This window comes from Canis lupus, chromosome 15, assembly GCF_011100685.1.
Source record: "Canis lupus familiaris isolate Mischka breed German Shepherd chromosome 15, alternate assembly UU_Cfam_GSD_1.0, whole genome shotgun sequence".
NCBI classification, from domain to species: Eukaryota; Metazoa; Chordata; class Mammalia; order Carnivora; family Canidae; genus Canis; species Canis lupus.
Genome location: NC_049236.1, coordinates 39,124,753 through 39,145,962, shown reverse-complemented (window position 1 = coordinate 39,145,962; position 21,210 = coordinate 39,124,753). Strand labels below are relative to the sequence as shown.

Here is a 21,210-nt window from a genome sequence, read left to right as displayed (position 1 = left end):
ATCAGGCAGGCCCTGAGCCGAAGGCAGTGCTAAACCGCTGAGCCACCTGGGCTACTCTGGTTCTTTGAAAGAATTAATAAAATTGATACCTCTAGCTAGACTTATCAAAAGAAAAAGTCCCAAATAAAATTATGAACAAAAGAGGAGAGATCACAACCAACACCATAGAAATACAAATAATCATAAGAGAATATTATGAAAAAGCATATGCCAACAAACTGGGCAATCTGGAAGAAATGGACAAATTCCTAGAAATATACAAACTACTAAAATTGAAACAGGAAGAAATAGAAAGTTTGAACAGACCCATAACTAGCAAAGAAATTGAATCAGTCATCAAAAATCTCCCAGCAAACAAAAACCCAGGGCCAGATGGCTTTCAGGGGACTTCTACCAGACATTTGAAGAGTTAATACCTATCTTTCTGAAACTACTTAAAAAAACAGAAATGGAAGGAAAACTTCCAAACTCCTTCTTTGAGGCCAACATTACCTTGATCTCAAACCCAAAGATCCCACCAAAAATAATTACAGACCAATATCCCTGATGAACATGGATGCACAAATTGTCAACAAAATGCTAGCAAATTGAATTCAACAGTACATTAAAAAATTATTCACCATGATCAAGTGGGATTTATTCCTGGGATGCAATATTCAATAATCAATCAATATGATACACCACATTAATAAAGAATTAGAAATATATGATCCTCTCAATAGATGAAGAAAAAGCATTTGAGAAAATACAGCATCCATTCTTGATGAAAACCCTCAATGAAGTAGGGTTAGATGGAACATGCCCCAACATCATAAAGGCCATATAGGCCATATACAAAAGATCCATAGCTAATATCCTCTTCAATGGTAAAAACTGAGAGCTTTTCTCTACAGTCAGGACTAAGATAGGGATGTCCACTGTCACTATTACTATTTAACATAGTCCTGGAAGTCTTAGCCTCAGCAATCAGACAATGAAGAGAAGTAAAGGGAATCCAGATCAGCAAGAAAGAAGTCAGACTTTCAGTATTTGCTGCTGACATGATACTTTAAATAGAAAACCTCAAGAACTCCATCCCAAAATTGCTAGAACTCATACATGAATTCAGCAAAGTCTCAGGATATAAAATTGACATAAGAAATCTGTTTCATTTCTCTACACCAATAATGAAAAAGAAATCAAGGAATTGATTCCATTTGCAACTGCACCAAAACCCATAAGATAAACCTAACCAAAGAGGGAAAAGATATACTCTGAAAACTATAGAACACTTATGAAGGAAATTGAAGAGGACAGAAATGGGAAAACATTCCATGCTTATGGATTGGAAGAACAAACATTGTTGTAGTGTCTATACTACCCAAAGCATCTACACATTTAATACAATCCCTATCAAAATACCAGCAACATTTTTCAAAGAGCTAGAGAGCTAGAACAAACCTTCTTAAAATTTGTATAGATCTACAAAAGACCCTGAATAGCCAAAGCCATGCTGAAAAAGAAAAGCAAAGTGGGAGGCTTCATAACTCTGGACTTCAAGCTATAGTGATCAAGAGCAGTAGTTATCAAGACAGTAAGGTACTGGCACAAAAATAGACACATCAATGGAAAAGATTAGAAAACCCAGAAATGGACCTACAACTGTCTGCTCAAATAATCTTTGACAAAGCTGGCAAGAATACCCAATGGAAAAATCCCTTCAATAAATGATGTTGGGAAAACTGGAAATCCACATGCAGATGAATGAACCTGGACCACTTGCTTAAACCACATGCAAAAATAAACTCAAAATGGATGAAAGATCTAAATGTGAGACAGGAAACCATCAAAATCCTAGGGGAGAACACAGCAACGTCTCTGACCTTGGCCATTGCAACTTCTTACTAGACACGTCTCTGGAGGCAAGAGAAACAAAAGCAAAACTCAACTATTGAAACTACATAAACATAAAAAAGAAAGTCAACAAAGCTAAGAGGCAACCTGTGAAAGAGGAGAAGAGATCTGCAAATGACTTATCAGATTAAACGAGAGTATCCAAAATCTATAAAGAACTTATCAAACTCTACAACAAAAATGCCAAATAACCCAGTTAAGAAATGGGCAGAAGACATGCATAGACACTTGTCCAAAGAAGACATCCAGGTGGCTAATGGACCCATGAAAAGATGCTCGACATCACTCATCATCAGGGGAATGAAAATCAAAACCATGATAAGACACCACCTCACCACCTTGTCAGAATGGCTAAAGCTAACAACAGTGGGAACAACAGATGTTGGTGAGGATGTGGAGAAAGAGGAACCCTCTTGCACTGCTGGTGGGAATGTGAATGGGTACGGCCACTCTGGAAAACAGCATGGAGGTTCCTTAAAAAAAATTAAAAATAGAACTACTCCATGATCCAGCAACTGCACTACTCAGTATTTCCCCAAAGGATACAAAAATACAGATTCAAAGGGGTACATGCATCCCAATGTTTGTAGCAGCATTATCAACAATATTCAAACTTATGGAAAGGGCCCAAATGTCCACTGACTGGTGAATGGATAAAGAAGAGGTGGTATGTATGTATGTATGTATGTGTATGTACATATTACTCAGCCATCAAAAAGGATGAAATCTTGCCATTTGCAGCAACATGGGTGGAGCTTGATGGTATTATGCTAAGTGAAATAAGGCCATCAAAGGCAAGTGCTATGTGATTTCACTCCTATGTGGAATTTAAGAAACAATACAGGTGAATATATGGGAAGGGAATAAGAGAAAAGGAAGCAAACCATCAAAGACTCTTAAAGGTAACACTGAGGGTTGATGGAGAGAGGTGGGTGGGGATGGGCTAGATTGGTGATGGATAGTAAGTAGGGCACTTGTGATGAGCGCTGGGTGTTGTAAGTAAGTGATGAGTCACTGAATTCTGCTCCTGAAACCAATACTGCCCTGTCTGTTAGCTACCTAGAATATGTAAAAATTTGAAGAAAAAAAAGTTTATCATGGCACTAAACTCAAGGTGAGCTGAGAGTGTAGGGAACCTCGAAGCAGGCCATACTCTGTTTTTACATCTGACTAAACATTTAATTAGAGTATGAAATGCTTCATGTAGGAAGGTTCTCAAAAATTCAATATAGCTTGTAATTTCTCTGGCAAAAAAAAAAAAAACTCAAAATATTTTTTTTATTTATAGTTGACCTGAGGTATCATTTTTACATACAAAAGATGAAATTTTTTTTCCTCTGAACCAAATTTCTAGAGCCCTCTATTCATCATCATAAATTTTCTCCCAGAGTTCAAAAATCCTTTGAGAAAGAAGAGAGAAAATGGTTATTTTCCTTCTATAGGATATAGATGAATCTTTGGTATAAATCATGTGAATTTATATTGAATAACTGGGTGGTTTATTAATTCTAAGTGTGCTCAGCTCAAAGCATTTTTATGTGCACTGTAATTTGTCTTGAAGATGTAGTAGTAGCATTCTACTGTTCTTTTTCTGTTTCCAGACCTGAAAACTTTCAGATCTTTGTTCTTTTGTATTAGCTTTGATCATTTCATTATATTTATCCTTAACACTTCAAGACTTTCTCCACAATGGAAAGGCTGGGCAATACATTATAATATCTGACTCACTGTATCTTCTACACTTGGGCTGAAGATGTATTTAGTTCTAATCACTCTTTCTCCTCCTTTGGCTCCTGTAACACTTATCTTTTTTGGTTCCTTCCTTAACTGCTGGACTGCATGACCTTTCTTTATCTTTTAGTCCTTAAATGTTAATATTCTCTTCGATTCTATCTTATGGTTTCAACTATTTTCTACCTAGATATTTTTCCTGAGCTACAGATCCCATATAAAAATACTTATGCTATCAACATCTTGGTCTGGATGCACCAGACGTGCCTTATATTGCAACATCTCCAAATGTGAAATTCTTATTTTCCCCCTAAATTGCCCTGAGTGATCACCATGTACCATTATGAAGCTAGAACACTTAGCATTTTCTGTGATCTGTCGTTTTCATTGCTATTACTACTGCCCTAATTTAGGACCCATTTTATCTTTACTGAGATCACACATAAAGTTAGAAAAGACCTTATTCAATACACAAGTTTGATTTTCTAAGTTAAAACAATAAAGACTGAATATGTGTAAAGGGTTAGAGATGACATATGATACATTTTAATGAGCAATAGCGAGATTTGTAAACTCATTCCACTTGTGATCACTTGATCGTTAAAAATTTCTTAGCCTTTCCATTTCCCTCAGTTTCAGTGCCATGACTGTACATTTATTTTATTTTTTTAAGATAATATTTATACTAAGTGGCCTTTTCCAGGATCTGATCCTCTGTCAAATTCTGGTGTTATGGCTTGTGATTGTTGACTTCTGCTCTTCACCACTTCAGTGTCAACATAATCCTAGTGAGATGATCTTAAAGTATATTGGAAGAATCCTTGTATCAGCAACCTCTCTTTTCATAAAACAAAGTAGTAGGATTCAATGCAGAAGATTTTTCACCTGCTGTGCCATTTGTTTTACTTTTTTTTTTCTGTATTTCTGTTCCTTGCTCTCACTTTTTCTTATTCTCAACAGTAACAACTTAGGGTACAATCAAAATCCATTTTAGCAAAAGGGGGAATAGCAATATGTTTTAATATACTGGAATTTAATGTAAAACATATTTGAATTTGGGAATGCATTGCTGTATTTCATAGAGCTTTGTATTGTTAGCCCAATTTTCATATGGTTATGCCTATGACATGATAAAATTAAAGTGCTAATGCTCTATTCTAGATACATTTTTAAATGTCAATTCACACCTCACTACTTTGTGTCCTTCCTCCTCTGTCTGCTCTTTTACCTTTTTATTTATTTGTGAAAGAGCAGATGTATACACCTCATTTTATTATTATTATTTTTCCAGAGAAAAAGGATCTCAAGAGATCAATCCAAATATGGCAGGTAAATTTTGAATAGGCATAGAAATATAAGGGAGCCAATATACGCTCCAGTGTTGTCCTGGAAATTGGTATTAATAAGATATACCTGAATCTATGTCTGTGCTTTGTTTCCTCAACTGAAGTTAAAGTTCCTTGGGATCTCACAATATTTTTGTTTGTCCTTCCACATGGAATACAGTGTTGTAGAATACAGGATTTTCATAAATATCTGTTAATACATGACCTAACTTGCCTGGGAGTTTTAGAAAATGTTGCATACGTGTAAGAAACAACTGGCATTAACTGGGGGAAGGGAGGACCCTGAATTTATCTGTTGCTTATATAGGACTTACATAATTTTATAGTTTATAACACATTTACTCCAAAAAGTCATCTATTAGTGGAGTAATTCTAGTGAGAGAGAAAATTAGAACTTATCATAAAATAGTGTTATTTATCTATTGGAAATCTAAAGAAGCTAAGTGTAATGGGTTTCAAGTCAGTCCAATTCATTTACTTACAGCCGCTTGATTATAACCTGGCCCACTGAAAATATTAAGTGTTTATGATTAGGGGCACCTGGGTGGCTCAGTTGGTTAAGCATCTGGCTTGATTTTGGCTCAGGTCTTGGTCTCCGGGTTGTGAGATGTGAGATTAAGGAGGGCTGCATACTCAGCGTGGGGGGTAGGGTGGGGGGTTCAGCTTGAGATTCTCTCTCCCTGTTCTGCTCCTCCCCCTGCTCATATGCTTTCTCTCTAGAGAAATAAAATCTTTTTTTAAAAAAGTTTATAATTAGTTAGAATAATTCCCCATTCTATCCTCAGGACCTACTCTGAAGAAAAGAAACATTAATATCATGTTTTTTAGGTTTTTTTATTATTATTACTTAAGCTTAGATACTAAGAATAGTCAGTTGTATTTTTTTTTTCCTTGCAATGAGGAAAAACCCCTCATATTTTGGTTGCAGTGATTAACTTTGGTGATTCCAAAGTAATGTATACATATAACATGAATTAATGTTATAGTCTTTGGGGCATATACCTGTATGTGCCTTGAATCTTAGAGCACTTGGTTTCTGACAAAGTGCTATTTTGGGTAGTGATAGAATAAGCATTTCTCATTTCTTGAATTAAATGTGTTCTTGCAAAGCCTCGTGTAAATAAAATAATCTGTAAATACACATAAGGGGCCAAACATTTCAGGAAAATGTAGAATGAAATATTTTGTGAAATATAGCTATTGTCACTTTTCTGAAAATAAATACCAAATATTAATTTGGGTTCCTGGTGCTTCATTTCTTGTTTTGGTATTGACATGTAATTTAGTTACAATGAAATTCATTAATCAGAGCATATAATTTGATCAATTTTGACAAGTGTATACTCTGTTCCTACCACTCAAATCAAGATATAGAACATCCCACAGGAACCTGGGGGGCTCACTCAGGCTGATTTTTGATGTCAGCCTCAGGTCATGGTCTTGAGCCATGTGATGGAGACCCCATCTCGGGCTCTGTGCTCAGGACAGAGGCTGCTTGTCCCTCTCCAGGTTCGTCTCTCCTCTAGCTCTCTCTTAAATAAGTAAAATCCTTTTAAAAAGATACAGAACAGGGATCCCTGGTGGCGCAGCGGTTTAGCGCCTGCCTTTGGCCCAGGGCGCGATCCTGGAGACCCGAGATCAAATCCCACATCGGGCTCCCAGTGCATGGAGCCTGCTTCTCCCTCTGCCTAAGTCTCTGCCTCTCTCTCTCACTCTGTGTGACTATCATAAATAAATAAAGATTAAAAAAAAAGATACGGAACATTCTTATAATCTGAAAGAGATTCCTTATGTACATTTGCAGTCAATCCCCTTCATACCAGACTCTAAGCATTCTCTGAGGTTTGCCTTTACTACAGTTTGGCATTATTTTTTTTATTTTTTTATTTTTTTTACATTTTCATGTGATAGCATCAGACAGTGTGTGTGTTTCTTTGGGTCTTGGCTTTATTTAGAGTGGTGTTTTTGAAAGTCACCCATTTCTTAGTTGTCCATTCTTTTTATTGCCAAGTAGCATTACTTTTTGTGTATATAGCACAGTTTGATTTTGTGTGAACTTAAAGTTCCTTGAGTAAATACTAAGGAGCACTGTTGCTGGATCATATGGTAAGACCATGTTTACTTTTATAAGGAACTGCCAAACCGTCTTCCAAAGTGGCCATACCATTTGCAATCCCACAAGCAATAAATGAAAATTCCTATTTGTTCCACATCCTCCTCAGCATTTGGTGTTGTCAGTCTTTTGGGTTTTGGCCATTCTAGTAGGTATGTAGTGGTTTTTTAAGCTTTTTATGTGATGAAATCAGCTTATTCTTTTTTCATGGATTATGCTTTGTTTTTTGTTTTTTTTTAAGTCACCATCAAACCCTAGGTCTAAGTTTTGTGTTTTACATTTAGGTATAGGATCCATTTTGAGTAAATTTTTGTGAAGGGTATAAAGTTTGTGTTAAGATTCCTTTTTTCATTTTTTTTTTTTTGCATGCTGATGTCCAGTTTTTCTAGCACCATCTGTTAAAGAGACTACCTTTGCATTTACTCCTGTATCAAGGATCAGTTGACTATGTTTATGCGGATCTATTTCTGTGGTTTATATTCTATTCCATTCTACTAGTCTATTCTTCTATGGATATTATACTGTCTTCTTTACTGTTACTTTATAGTAATTCTTAAAGCTGTGTAATGTCAGTCCTCCAACTGCGTTCTTCAACATTGTGTTAACTATTCTGAATCTTTTGCCTTTCCATCTAAACTGTAGAATCACTTTGTTGATATCCACAAGATAGTTTGATAGAATTTTGATTTATGAATTCTGTTAAATCTATAGATCAAATTAGGAAGAACTGACATCTTGATCATATTGAATCTTCCTATTCATGAACATAGACTATTTCTCTATTTATTTAGTTTTTCTTTGATTTTTTTTCTTCAGAGTTTTGCATTTTTTCTCATACAGATTTTGTACATATTTTATTAGATTTATGCCTGAGGATTTCATTTGGGGGGATGCTAATGTAAATGGTATTGTGATTTTACTTTCAAAATCCACTGTTTATTGCTGGCTTATAGGAAAATAGTTAACTTTTATATATTAACCTTTTACCTTGTAACCTTGCCATAATCATTTATTAGTTCTAGGAGTTTTTTGTCAATTCTTTTGGATTTTCCACATAGATAATCATGTCACTTTCAAACGAGGGCAGTTTTAATTCTTCCTTCTAATCTATGTACCTTTTATTTCATTTTCTTGCTTATCTGCATTAGCAAGGACTTCCAGTACGATGTTGAAAAGCAGTGATGTAAGGGTCATTCTTGTTTATTATCTTAGTGGACGAATTTTGAGTTTCTCACCATTAAGGGTGTTAACTTTGGTTTTTTTTTGTAACTATTCTTATCAAGTTGAAGAAGTTTTCCTCTATCTCTAGTTTATTGAGAGTTTTTATCATGCGTGGAAGTTGGATTTTATTAAATGCTTTCTCTGCATCTTTTTTTAAAAGATTTTATTTATTTATTTATTTATTTATTTATTTATTTATTTGAGACACAGAGAGATAGAGGGAGAGGCAGAGACACAAGCAGAGGGAGAAGCAGGGTCCATGCAGGGAGCCCGACATGGGACTTGATCTCCAGGATCAGGCCCTGGGCTGAAGGCGGTGCTAAACCTCTGAGCCATCCGGGCTGCCCGTTTATGCATCTTTTGATAGAATCATGTGACTTTTCTTCTTTAGCCTATTAATGTGATGGAACACATTGATTATTGAATGTTGAACTGGCCTTGCCTGGGGTAAATCCCACTTGGTTGTGGTGTATAGTTCTTTTTCAACTTTTTGTATTTGATTTGCTAATATTTGGTTGAGAATTTTTGCAACTATATTCATGACATTATTGGTCTTTAATTTTTGTTTTGTTTTTGTCTGGTTTTTATGTTAGAACAATGCTGGTCTTATAGAATGAGTTAGATATAGTCTCTCGGCTTCTGTCTTCTAAAAGCAGTTGTAGAGAATTGGTACAATTTCTTCATAAATATTTGGGAGAATTTACCAACGAACGCATCTAAGACGAGTTCTTCCTGTTTTAGAAGGCTGTTAATTATTAGTCCATTTCTTTAATAGATACGCCTATTCCAATTGCCTATTTCTTTTGTGGGTTTTGGCTAGTTGTGTCTTTTGAAGAATTGATCTATTTTATTTAGGTTATCAAATTCGTGGGCATAGAGTTGTTCATAATATTCCTGTTTATCCTTTTCATGTTCATGGGATCTGTATTGACGTCTCCTCTTTCATATATGATATTAGTGATTTTTGTTCTTTTAAAAAAATTGTTAAACTTGTTAGAAGCTATCAGTTTTATTGATTTTTTCAAAGAACCAGCTTTTAATTTTGCTGATTTTCTCTGTTGATTTCCTATTTTTAATATCCATTGATTTCTACTCAAATCTTTATTATATCTTTTCTTTGCTGACTTTGTGTTTAACTTGCTTTTCTTTTTCTAGTTTCCTAAGATGGAAACTTAGATGATTTATTTTAGATATTTCTTCTTTCCTAATGTGTGCATTCAATGGTATAATTTACCCACTGCTTTCAATGAGTCCTACACATTTTGATAAATTGTATTTTCATTTAAATTTAGTTCAAAGTATTTTGAAATGTCTCAAGATTTCTTCTTTGACCTATATGTTATTTATAAGAGTGTTGCTTAATCTCCAAATATTTGGGGGATTTTCCAGCTATTTTTCTGTTACTGATTTTTAGTTTGGTGCCACTGTAATCTAAGAGCGGACATTTGTGATTTTTATTTCTTAAATTTGTTAAAGTGTGTTTTATGGCTTAGAATGTGATCTATTTTGGTAAATGCCCATGTGAACTTGAGAAAAATGTGTATTTTATTGTTGCATGAAGTTACTTATAGATTATCTGATATATCCGGTTGATTGATAGTATTGTTCAGTTCAACTATCTCCTTTTCCATCTTCTGGATCTGTCCATTTCTGATAGAAAGTGTTGTAATAGTGGATTCATCTATTTCTCCTTGTAGTTCTATCAGTTTTTACCTCATATATTTTGGTTCTCTATTTTTAGGTGCATACACAATAAAGATTGTTGGGTCTCTTTGGATAATTGACCCCTTTATTATTATATAATGCTCTTCTCTCTTCCTGACAATTTTCATTGCTCTGAAGAGGTTTTAGTTTGACTTTATTTTCTCAGTGAAATAATAAACATGACTAATTATTGAGACTACTATGAGAAATGGTGTCCTGAAGGAGAAAGAAGACAATCTGAAAGAGTCACATTGGAGAGTGGAAAATAATTCTTCTTGCAACCATTTTAAGTGCTTTGTTTGGTTTTAGTCAGAGAATTAGAGTTAGCGAGGATACGGATTTTTCAGGTAGGTACGGTAAAGAAAAAGGAGAATGATTGTGACAAGTGAAAATCATTATAAATTATAAATTCTGAATTATTCCTGGCTATAGGAAAATATAAAATTTTATTTTATGATACTAGTATAATGCTGACATCTAAGCCCAATTGATATTGTACCAAAAATTTTTTAAATGAACACTTTTACATGAATACATATGTCTAGGTACAATATTACATAAGAAAGCACAACAGTTTTGTCAAAGGATAATCCCTATGACCTGAGTAAAAATCTATTCTAGGCATAGTAGGGTAGTTAAATACCAGACAAATCAATCAATATAATTAATTACATCAATAAATTAAGGCTCAAAAAGGCTATATTAGTATATCAGTAGGTAATGAAAATGTATTTGGGCCTAAATATATTTTCAATATTGTTGTGATTTACTAAGATTTCATTCTTTAAAAAAATTTTTTTGAATATAGTTCATATATAATGTTCCATGAGTTTCAGGTGGACAACATACTGATTTAACATCTCTATATATACATTATGCTGTGCTCACCACAAGTGTAGCTACCATCTGTCATCACACACTATTACAATATACTAACTGTATTCTCCATGCAGGGACTTTTATTCTCCTGACTTGTTTATTCCATAACTGGAAGCCTATAACTCCCACTCCTGTTCACCCATTTCACCCATCTCCCCACCGCCCTCCCTTTGGCAAGCATCAGTTTGGTCTCTGCATTTACAGGTCTGATTCTGCTTTTGGTTTGTTTGCTTATTCATTGTTTTTGTTTTTTAGATTCCACATGTAAGTGAAATTATATGGTATTTGTCTTCTCAGTATGACTTATTTCACTTAGCATAATACCCTCTAGGTCCATCCATGTTTTTGTGGATGGCAAGATACCATCCTTTTTTTAGGCCAAGTGATACTCCATTTTGTGTGTGTGTGTGTGTGTGCGTGTGTATACTACACACTACATCTTTATTCATCTATCAGTAGACACTTGAGTTGCTTCCCTATCTTGGCTATTGTGAATAATTCTGTAATAAGGACACCTGGGTGGCTCAGTGGTTGAGTGTCTTCCTTCAGCTCAGGGCGTGACCCCGGGGTCCTGGGATTGAGTCTCACATTGGGCTCCCCACAGGGAACATGCTTCTCCCTCTGTCTATGTCTCTGCCTCTCTCTGTCTCAAGAAAAAATATTTTAAAAAATAAATTCTGTAATAAACATAAGGATGCATATATTTTGTTGAATTAGTGTTTTCATTTTCTTTGGGTAAATACCCAGTAGTAGAATTACTGGATCGTATGATATTTCTATTTTTACTTTTTTTTAAGGAACATCTATATTGTTTTTCACAGTGATTGTACCAATTTATATTCCCACCAACAGTGCATAAGGATTCCTTCTTCTCCATATTCTCACCAATATTTCTTATTCCTTGTCATTTTGATTTTAGCCATTCTGACAGGTGTAAGTTGATAATCTCATTGTGCTTTTAATTTGCATTTTCCTGATGATGAATGATGTTGAGCATCTTTTCATGTCTCTGTTTGCCATTTGTTTTTTTGTTTTTTGTTTTTTAAAAGATTTTATTTATTTATTTATTCATGACAGATACAGAGAGAGAAAGGCAGAGACACAGGCAGAGGGAGAAGCAGGCTCCATGCAGGGAGCTTTACGTGGGACTCGATCCCAGGTCTCCAGGATCACACCCTGGGCTGATGGCAGCGCTGAACCACCTGGGCTGTCCCTCTGTTTGCCATTTGTATGTCTTCTTTGGAAAAATGTCTATTCAGATCCTCTGCATATTTCTAGAATTTGGATTGTTTTTGTTTTTTAATGTTCAGTTATGTAAGTTGTTTATATATTTTGGATGTTAACCCCTTATTGGTACATTAATTATAAATACTTTCTCCCCTTCAGTAGATTGTTTTCTCATTTTGTTGATGGTTTCCTTTGCTTTGCAAAAGCTTTTTATTTTGTTGTAGTCTCAATAGTTTATTTTGCTTTTGTTTACCTTTACCTCAGGACACATATATAGAAAAATGTTGCCATGGCTGATGTCAGAGAAGTTACTAGCTGTGTTCTCTTCTAGGACTTTTATGGTTTCAAGTTCAACAGTTAGATCTTTAATACATTTTGAGTTTATTTTTGTGTATGGTGTAAGAAAGTGGTCCAGTTTCATTCTTTTGCATGGAGCTGTCCAGTTTCCCCAGCACCATTTATTGAAGATACAGTCTTTTCCCCTTTATAAATTCTTGCCTCCTTTTTCATAGATTAAATGACTATATAAGTGGTTTTTTTCCTGACCTCTCCATTCTGCTTCATTGATCTTCGTGTCTGTGTTTGTGCCAGTACCATACTGTTTTGATTACTACAGCTTTGTAGTATATCCTGAAGTTTAGAATTGTGAAACCTCCAACCTCGTTAATTTTTTTCAAGATTGCTTTGGTTATTTGGTGTCTTAAGTGGTTCCACAAAAATTTTAGTATTATTCTAGTTATGTGAAAAATTCTGTTGGTATTTTTATAGAGATTGCAATGAATCTGTAGATTGCTTTGGGTAGTATGGGCATTTTAACAATATTAATTTTTCTAATCTATGAACATGGAATATTTCTCCATTTGTTTGTGTCACTTTCAAGTTCTTTCATCAGAATCATATACTTTTCAGAGTATAGATCTTTTACCTCCTTAGCTAAGTTTATTCCTAGGTACTTTATATTTTTGGTGCAATTGTAGATGGAATTGTTTTGTTTATTTCTCTTTCTATTGCTTTGTTCATAATGTATTGAAAAGCTACTGGTTTCTGGGTATTAATTTAGTATCCTGCAACTTCATTAAATTCATTTATCATTTCTAATAGTTTTTTTGCTGGAGTCTTTAGGGTTTTCTATATATAGTATGTCATCTGCAAATGGTGACAGTTTAACTTCTCCCTTACCAGTAAGGATGTCTTTTCTTTCTTTTTTTCTTATCTGTTTGCTGTGGCTAGGATTTCCAATACTATATTGAATAAAAGTGGGGAGAGTGGACATCGTTGTCTTGTTTTGATTTTAGAGGACAAGCCCTTCAGTTTTTCATCATTAAATATGATGTTAGCTGAAGGTCTTTCATATATGGACTTTAATATTAAAATTTGTTTCCTCTAAACTCACTTTGTTGAAAATCTTCTAATTATGAATGAATGTTGAATTTTGTAAGACTTTTCTTATGGGAATTTTAATAAGTATTCTTGATTTGCTTAGCATCATGTTCTGTCTATTTAAGACAACCTATTTGCTGTCCAAAACATTTTATCTGATCAATTTCCTTATCCATAAAATGGAGATTAATGAGTGGAGATAACATGCCTAACTTAAGTTGTTATGACTTAAATAATATGCTATGTTCAAAATATACTCTAAGGATTAAAGCATTATACATATCGTGTATTCAATATATTTAATTATTTGTATAAATTAAAGTTTTATACAAGTATATAATTCTTTTTATCACAGATATAGGAATTATTGCAATTATAAAAATAACTACATATATCTGTAGTTATCTTGAATTTATGGGCTCACCACCTGCATTTTAACAATTTAATGTTACCTCAAAATTATATTACAGTATGACATTTTATATTTATTTTACTAGACTGAAATAATTTCCTTGTTGAGTAAGCCTACAAGTACCAAGAATGCAGCACTTTAAACTGTGCACTGTGGTTAAAACTGAAATTTCTAAGCATTATAGACTGTAACTATTGAATTTAACTTAATTATACATTAGAATTATTAAACTGATTTGAATTATAAAATTGTTTGATGTTTTTGAATTATAAAATTGTTTGATGTTTTTGAATTATCAAGGTTTTTTATTAGAGCCAGAATTGTAGAGCACCCATTGAATTGCCAAACATAAGGTCATTCAGTGATTATTATGACCTTTATGTCATTCAGAAAATTTTAGAAAAATGTAGTAATGAAGTAAGAATATATATATTTGGAAACTTAAGTTCTTATAAAATAAGAAACATTTATTTTCAGCTCTTAGAAAAATTCCATTAACATTTTAATTTTAATTTTATTAAAGATTATTTTAATATAATTGTTGAAAATTTTTGTGACTACTTATTAATATTGAGAATATAAAACTTGAGGGACAACTGGATGACACAATCTGTTGAGCATTCAATTCTTGGTTTCAGCTCAGGGTGTGATCTCATGGTCGAGGGATCGAGCCCTTAGGGCTCCATGCTCTGTGTGAAAGTCTGCTTAAGATTCTCTCTCCTTCTCCCTTTGCCCCATCAGCTCATGCTCTCTCTTTCTCTCTCTGAAATTTAAATAAATAAATAAATAAATAAATAAATAAATAAATAAATATTTTCAAAAAAGTTTCATACTTGATTCCTAAACCTTAGACTATAATTGTCAGGGGCCTTCATTTTAAAAATCAATATACTGAGATCAAGAGAGGTTAACGTGCTCACTCAGTTCATAGAGCTAGTTTGTGGCAAATCTAGTATTAGAATCTAATTTTCCTGATTGTCATCTCATCTTATTTTATTTTACTTTACATCACATTCTTCTCAAATTCATCATATTCCCTAAGGTCTGGGCTCCACATGAATATATATTCTGCATATTTGGATTTATTTGCTTTGTTTATTTGGGGGTTGTCCAGAGAGCTAGATAAAGTGCTGTGAAAATTCAACTTTCACAAGCTATTAGACTAACTCCTAATTCACACCACTTAAGTATTTGTTCTTAGAATGCTCCATTCACTTCTTTTTAAGTCCACCAAGTCTTATTTATATAAGAATATTTGGATATAATAATAACCTAGCTATAGAAAGCCCTTGGGAAAGCTCTATAATTATTGAAATGATAAAGTCCCTTTGAGAAAAATCATTTTCTGAGTGATAGTATTCCCTAGTGTTGGATCAAATCACTTTGAATAAATGAGACCTCAAAATTCAGAAACATCTTCAAATGTAGAATGCAAAGATAGGAAACATGTTTGTGTAGTATATTTGGCCCCTTCTGTGTTTCCTCATCAGAGCATTCTCAAATATTTATCTGAGACTTAGAAATAATACCAGTCTATACAGACTGGATGCTTATCAGACACTACCTTCTCATACTGTGATTCTAACATCTTATAATCATTATAAATATAGAACAGAATTGTTTTGATCAAAATTTAAATAGAGGCAGTACCAGTTCTTGAGTCTTTAAGGTCTTTTTTGAGGTTGAGGAGGAAGAAAGGTGTGGTTAAGCTAGATTTTAAAAACATCTTAACTCACATGCATTATTTTCAAAAAAAGACATTTAGAAAGTTGAGATTTTATAATTACAATAATTTACTATTACATTATAAAGTCTTCATAATCTAAAAGTCTCTATAATGCATAGAAGAGCTGTATATTTGTACTTTAACACGAAATGTAAATTTCTTAAAAATCTCTTAAAATATAAATTTAGTTTGTAATGCTGTATGAGGTTTGTTTTTAAGGAAAGCCTCAAAAAAAAAAAAAAAGGGGAAAGCCTCAGCAATTTTTAAAAATAAATTTGAGAACTACTTGGCAAAATGCCTAATAAGCTCTATTTTATCTCCTTTGAAAAATATCATTTTTTTCATATTTTTATAGATTTATTTGCCTAACATAAAAGAGAATTTAGATATATTATTAAGCCTATCTTAAAAATTGATCATTAAAGTATTATGCATTATATGTACTTTTATAATGTACATGTATGTACTTTTATAAGGCATATTAATACTCAATTTTCTTATTGAAAGTTCAAACATACAGAAGTAGAGAATGAGCTTTCATGTACAAATCACTCAGCTTCATCAGTGATCAACATTTTGCCAATCTTATTTGATTTATCCTTTCTTTTTTTTTGAAGCAAACGTCAGACAATATTAACAATTACTAATTAATATCATTCACTATACAAATCATATTAAAATTTCCTCAATTGTGAGATGAGCAACATTTTCAATATAACAGGCTGAATCTTCACCTGATCTGGTAAGTCAAGGATGTCCAGAGAGGAGAAAATAGATCTGAGGCAGAGGGCTCACACCATTTCTGGCTTCTTGGTAAACAACAACAGAAGTAACATTCAAAGTTTAAAAATCCTTACTTTGCAATCCCTGAAAGAGCAGTCTAACAATGGGTGGGTATGTCATGTGTATTTGTATCCTTATAGGGTATGATGATGGTAAGTAACATCCTTATGAGAGGTTGAGCAACACACCCCACAACCTTGTTGCTGGATGGGGTTACCTGGGAAACCAACTCCAACAACAATGAGGGTATGGGAGGCTTATAGAGAGTGCTGTTGACATCACCTGTGGAAGGGAAGTGAAAGAAAGGAGGCAGGATTGGACAGAGGGAGAAGTTGAGATGGTAAGCTGTCTTAACAGACACCTCAGCCAACCCTCTGGAAAATTCTAATCAGGGACGACGGACGTTTTGATCAGTCAGTCACTAGGAGCTAGTCACCCTGCAATGGGGTGGATAGTGGGTGAGAAGGTTCTCTTCAACCAAGGCAGCCCCATAGGGACTGTAGGGAGAGTATTCCATCAGCAATGCTCTAAACAGCTTGAAGAATAGATCCTTCCTTCCTGAAATGGAATCTGGACAGCACATCAGAACATCCACTCCAAACAGTTTTTTAACGGGAAAATTTGTTCCTATATTTTAAGTAGGAAGTTATCAAATGCCTTTATATACCAGGTATTTTACACACATTATCTTTAATCTTTACAACAACTCTGTAAGATAGCTGTTACTATTTTCAAGCTAAGGAATCTGAGAGGGGAGGTAGCTTCTCCAAGGTTACACAGCTGGTAGACATGCAAGAATTGAGATTTCAATGAAAGTCTGACTCCTAGCTCTTTCCACTAGGCAGCACAGCTGCTAGCTGTACTGCTCTGTCAGTGTGCCTATAATTAAAGCCCTCAGACAGCACATCCATTATTTCTTTACTTTTTGCTTTTTTTCCACCAGTTAGGTTAGCAATGTATGTTTTTAAGATTTAAAGTCATGTTTATTTAAGACTCTCCAAACCTATTTGAAATTCAAGTGAAGCAATTCAAAGTTGAGTAGATTTCCTGAACAGGTTGGAACATGTTCTCTATACTTCTTTAGAGCTTTATTGAAAGAAGGAGATAAAAACAAAAAACAAAACCCTCCAAAAAGCTAACCAAAGACATATTAATGTCTCTGTGATGATTTTTCCTTTGGATTTGTGCCACTTTGGAGAAGAGACACTAGTTAATTGGTATGAATCATTGTAACCATTATTCCTGGCCTTTCAAGCTACTGAATGGGAGTAGGAGAAGCTAAGCTCTATTCATGAATCCTGCAGTATTCCTCCCTGAGTGATCTAGGGAGAGCCACTTAACCTGCTATATGCTTTGGTTTTCTTTCTTTTTTTTTTTAAGATTTTATTTATTTATTCATGAGAGACACACACAGAGAGAAAGAGAGAGAGAGAGAGAGAGAGATTGGCAAGGACACAGGCAGAGGGAGAAGCGGGCTCCATGCAGAGAGCCTGATGTGGGACTCAATCCTGAGACTCCAGGATCACGCCCTGGGTGGAAGGCAGGCGCCAAACCACTGAGCCACCCAGCGATCCCTGCTTTGGTTTTCTTACTTGAAAATGACTGTAATAATGTCTACCTTTCGGGGGGGAGGAGCAAGATGGCGGAAGAGTAGGGTTTCCAAATCACCTGTCTCCACCAAACTACCTAGAAAACCTTCAAATTATCCTGAAAATCTATGAATTCGGCCTGAGATTTAAAGAGAGACCAGTTGGAATGCTACAGTGAGAAGAGTTCGCGCTTCTATCAAGGTAGGAAGACGGGGAAAAAGAAATAAAGAAACAAAGGCCTCCAAGGGGGAGGGGCCCCGCGAGGAGCCGGGCTGAGGCCGGGGCGAGTGTCCCCAGGACAGGAGAGCCCCGTCCCGGAGGAGCAGGAGCTGCACCGACCTTCCCGGGCGGAAGGGGCCCGCAGGGAGTTGGAGCAGGACCCAGGAGGGCGGGGATGCCCTCGGGCTCCCGGGGACAGTAACAGCAACTGCGCACCCAGGAGAGTGCGCCGAGCTCCCTAAGGGCTGCAGCGCGCACGGCGGGACCCGGCGGGACCCGGAGCAGCTGAAGGGGCTCGGGCGGCGGCTCCGCGGAGGGGGCTGCGCGGCCCGGAGCGCGAATCCACCAGCGCAGGCTCCGGAGCACAGGGCGCCGGGACACAGCCCAGGATCCCGCCTCCCCCGGGACAGGCAGAGGCCGGGAGGGCCCAGGACAGCAAGGACGCTCCTGCCCCAGCTGAGCACATCAGCAGCCCCGCCCCGGAGCCTCCAGGCCCTGCAGACGGAGTTCCTGCCGGAGCTGAATCCAGGTTTCCAGAGCTGCCCCGCCACTGGGGCTGTTCCTCCTGGGGCCTCACGGGGTAAACAACCCCCACCGAGCCCTGCACCAGGCAGGGGCACAGCAGCTCCCCCAACTGCTAACACCTGAAAATCAGCACAACAGGCCCCTCCCCCAGAACACCAGCTAGACTGACAACTTCCAGGAGAAGCCAAGGGACTTAAAGTACACAGAATCAGAAGATACTCCCCGGTGGTTCTTTTTTTGTTTGTTTGTTTTTGTTTTTGTTTTTGTTTTTGTTTTGTTTTGCTTTTTGATTTGTTTCCTTCCCCCACCCCCTTTTTTTCTCCTTTCTTTTTCTTTCTCTTTTTCTTTTTTTTTTTTTTATTTTTTTTTCTTTTTCTTCCCTTTTTTTTTCTTTTTTTTTCTCTTTCTCTTTTCTTTCCTTCTTTCTCTCCTCTCTTTTTCTCTTTTTCCCAATACAACTTGCTTTTGGCCACTCTGCACTGAGCAAAATGACTAGAAGGAAAACCTCACCTCAAAAGAAAGAATCAGAAACAGTCCTCTCTTCCACAGAGTTACAAAATCTGGATTACAATTCAATGTCAGAAAGCCAATTCAGAAGCACTATTATACAGCTACTGGTGGCTCTAGAAAAAAGTATAAAGGACTCAAGAGACTTCATGACTGCAGAATTTAGAGCTAATCAGGCAGAAATTAAAAATCAATTGAATGAGATGCAATCCAAACTAGAAGTCCTAACGACGAGGGTTAACGAGGTGGAAGAACGAGTGAGTGACCTAGAAGACAAGTTGAAAGCAAAGAGGGAAACTGAGGAAAAAAGAGACAAACAATTAAAAGACCATGAAGATAGATTAAGGGAGATAAACGACAGCCTGAGGAAGAAAAACCTACGTTTAATTGGGGTTCCTGAGGGCGCCGAAAGGGACAGAGGGCCAGAATATGTATTTGAACAAATTCTAGCTGAAAACTTTCCTAATCTGGGAAGGGAAACAGGCATTCAGATCCAGGAAATAGAGAGATCCCCCCCTAAAATCAATAAAAACCGTTCAACACCTCGACATTTAATTGTGAAGCTTGCAAATTCCAAAGATAAGGAGAAGATCCTTAAAGCAGCAAGAGACAAGAAATCCCTGACTTTTATGGGGAGGAGTATTAGGGTAACAGCAGACCTCTCCACAGAGACCTGGCAGGCCAGAAAGGGCTGGCAGGATATATTCAGGGTCCTAAATGAGAAGAACATGCAGCCAAGAATACTTTATCCAGCAAGGCTCTCATTCAAAATGGAAGGAGAGATAAAGAGCTTCCAAGACAGGCAGCAACTAAAAGAATATGTGACCTCCAAACCAGCTCTGCAAGAAATTTTAAGGGGGCCTCTTAAAATTCCCCTTTAAGAAGAAGTTCAGTGGAACAGTCCACAAAAACAAAGACTGAATAGATATCATGATGACACTAAACTCATATCTCTCAATAGTAACTCTGAATGTGAACGGGCTTAATGACCCCATCAAAAGGCGCAGGGTTTCAGACTGGATAAAAAAGCAGGACCCATCTATTTGCTGTCTACAAGAGACTCATTTTAGACAGAAGGACACCTACAGCCTGAAAATAAAAGGTTGGAGAACCATTTACCATTCGAATGGTCCTCAAAAGAAAGCAGGGGTAGCCATCCTTATATCAGATAAACTAAAATTTACCCCAAAGACTGTAGTGAGAGATGAAGAGGGACACTATATCATACTTAAAGGATCTATTCAAAGAGGACTTAACAATCCTCAATATATATGCTCCGAATGTGGGAGCTGCCAAATATATAAATCAATTATTAAGCAAAGTGAAGAAATACTTAGATAATAATACACTTATACTTGGTGACTTCAATCTAGCTCTTTCTATACTCGATAGGTCTTCTAAGCAAAACATCTCCAAAGAAACGAGAGCTTTAAATGATACACTGGACCAGATGGATTTCACAGATATCTACAGAACTTTACATCCAAACTCAACTGAATACACATTCTTCTCAAGTGCACATGGAACTTTCTCCAGAATAGACCACATATTGGGTCACAAATCGGGTCTGAACCGATACCAAAAGATTGGGATTGTCCCCTGCATATTCTCGGACCATAATGCCTTGAAATTAGAACTAAATCACAACAAGAAGTTTGGAAGGACCTCAAACACATGGAGGTTAAGGACCATCCTGCTAAAAGATAAAAGGGTCAACCAGGAAATTAAGGAAGAATTAAAAAGATTCATGGAAACTAATGAGAATGAAGATACAACTGTTCAAAATCTTTGGGATGCAGCAAAAGCAGTCCTAAGGGGGAAATACATCGCAATACAAGCATCCATTCAAAAACTGGAAAGAACTCAAATACAAAAGCTAACCTTACACATAAAGGAGCTAGAGAAAAAACAGCAAATAGATCCTACACCCAAGAGAAGAAGGGAGTTAATAAAGA

At 35.9% G+C, this 21,210-nt stretch overlaps 1 protein-coding gene across 14 annotated transcripts in view; it reads left to right on the top strand.

The window, feature by feature from the left end:
• The window catches only part of ANKS1B (ankyrin repeat and sterile alpha motif domain containing 1B), a 1,057,476-nt gene that overhangs the window by 340,509 nt on the left and 695,757 nt on the right, over window positions 1-21,210 (top strand). The gene's annotated exons all lie outside the window — the stretch shown is intronic.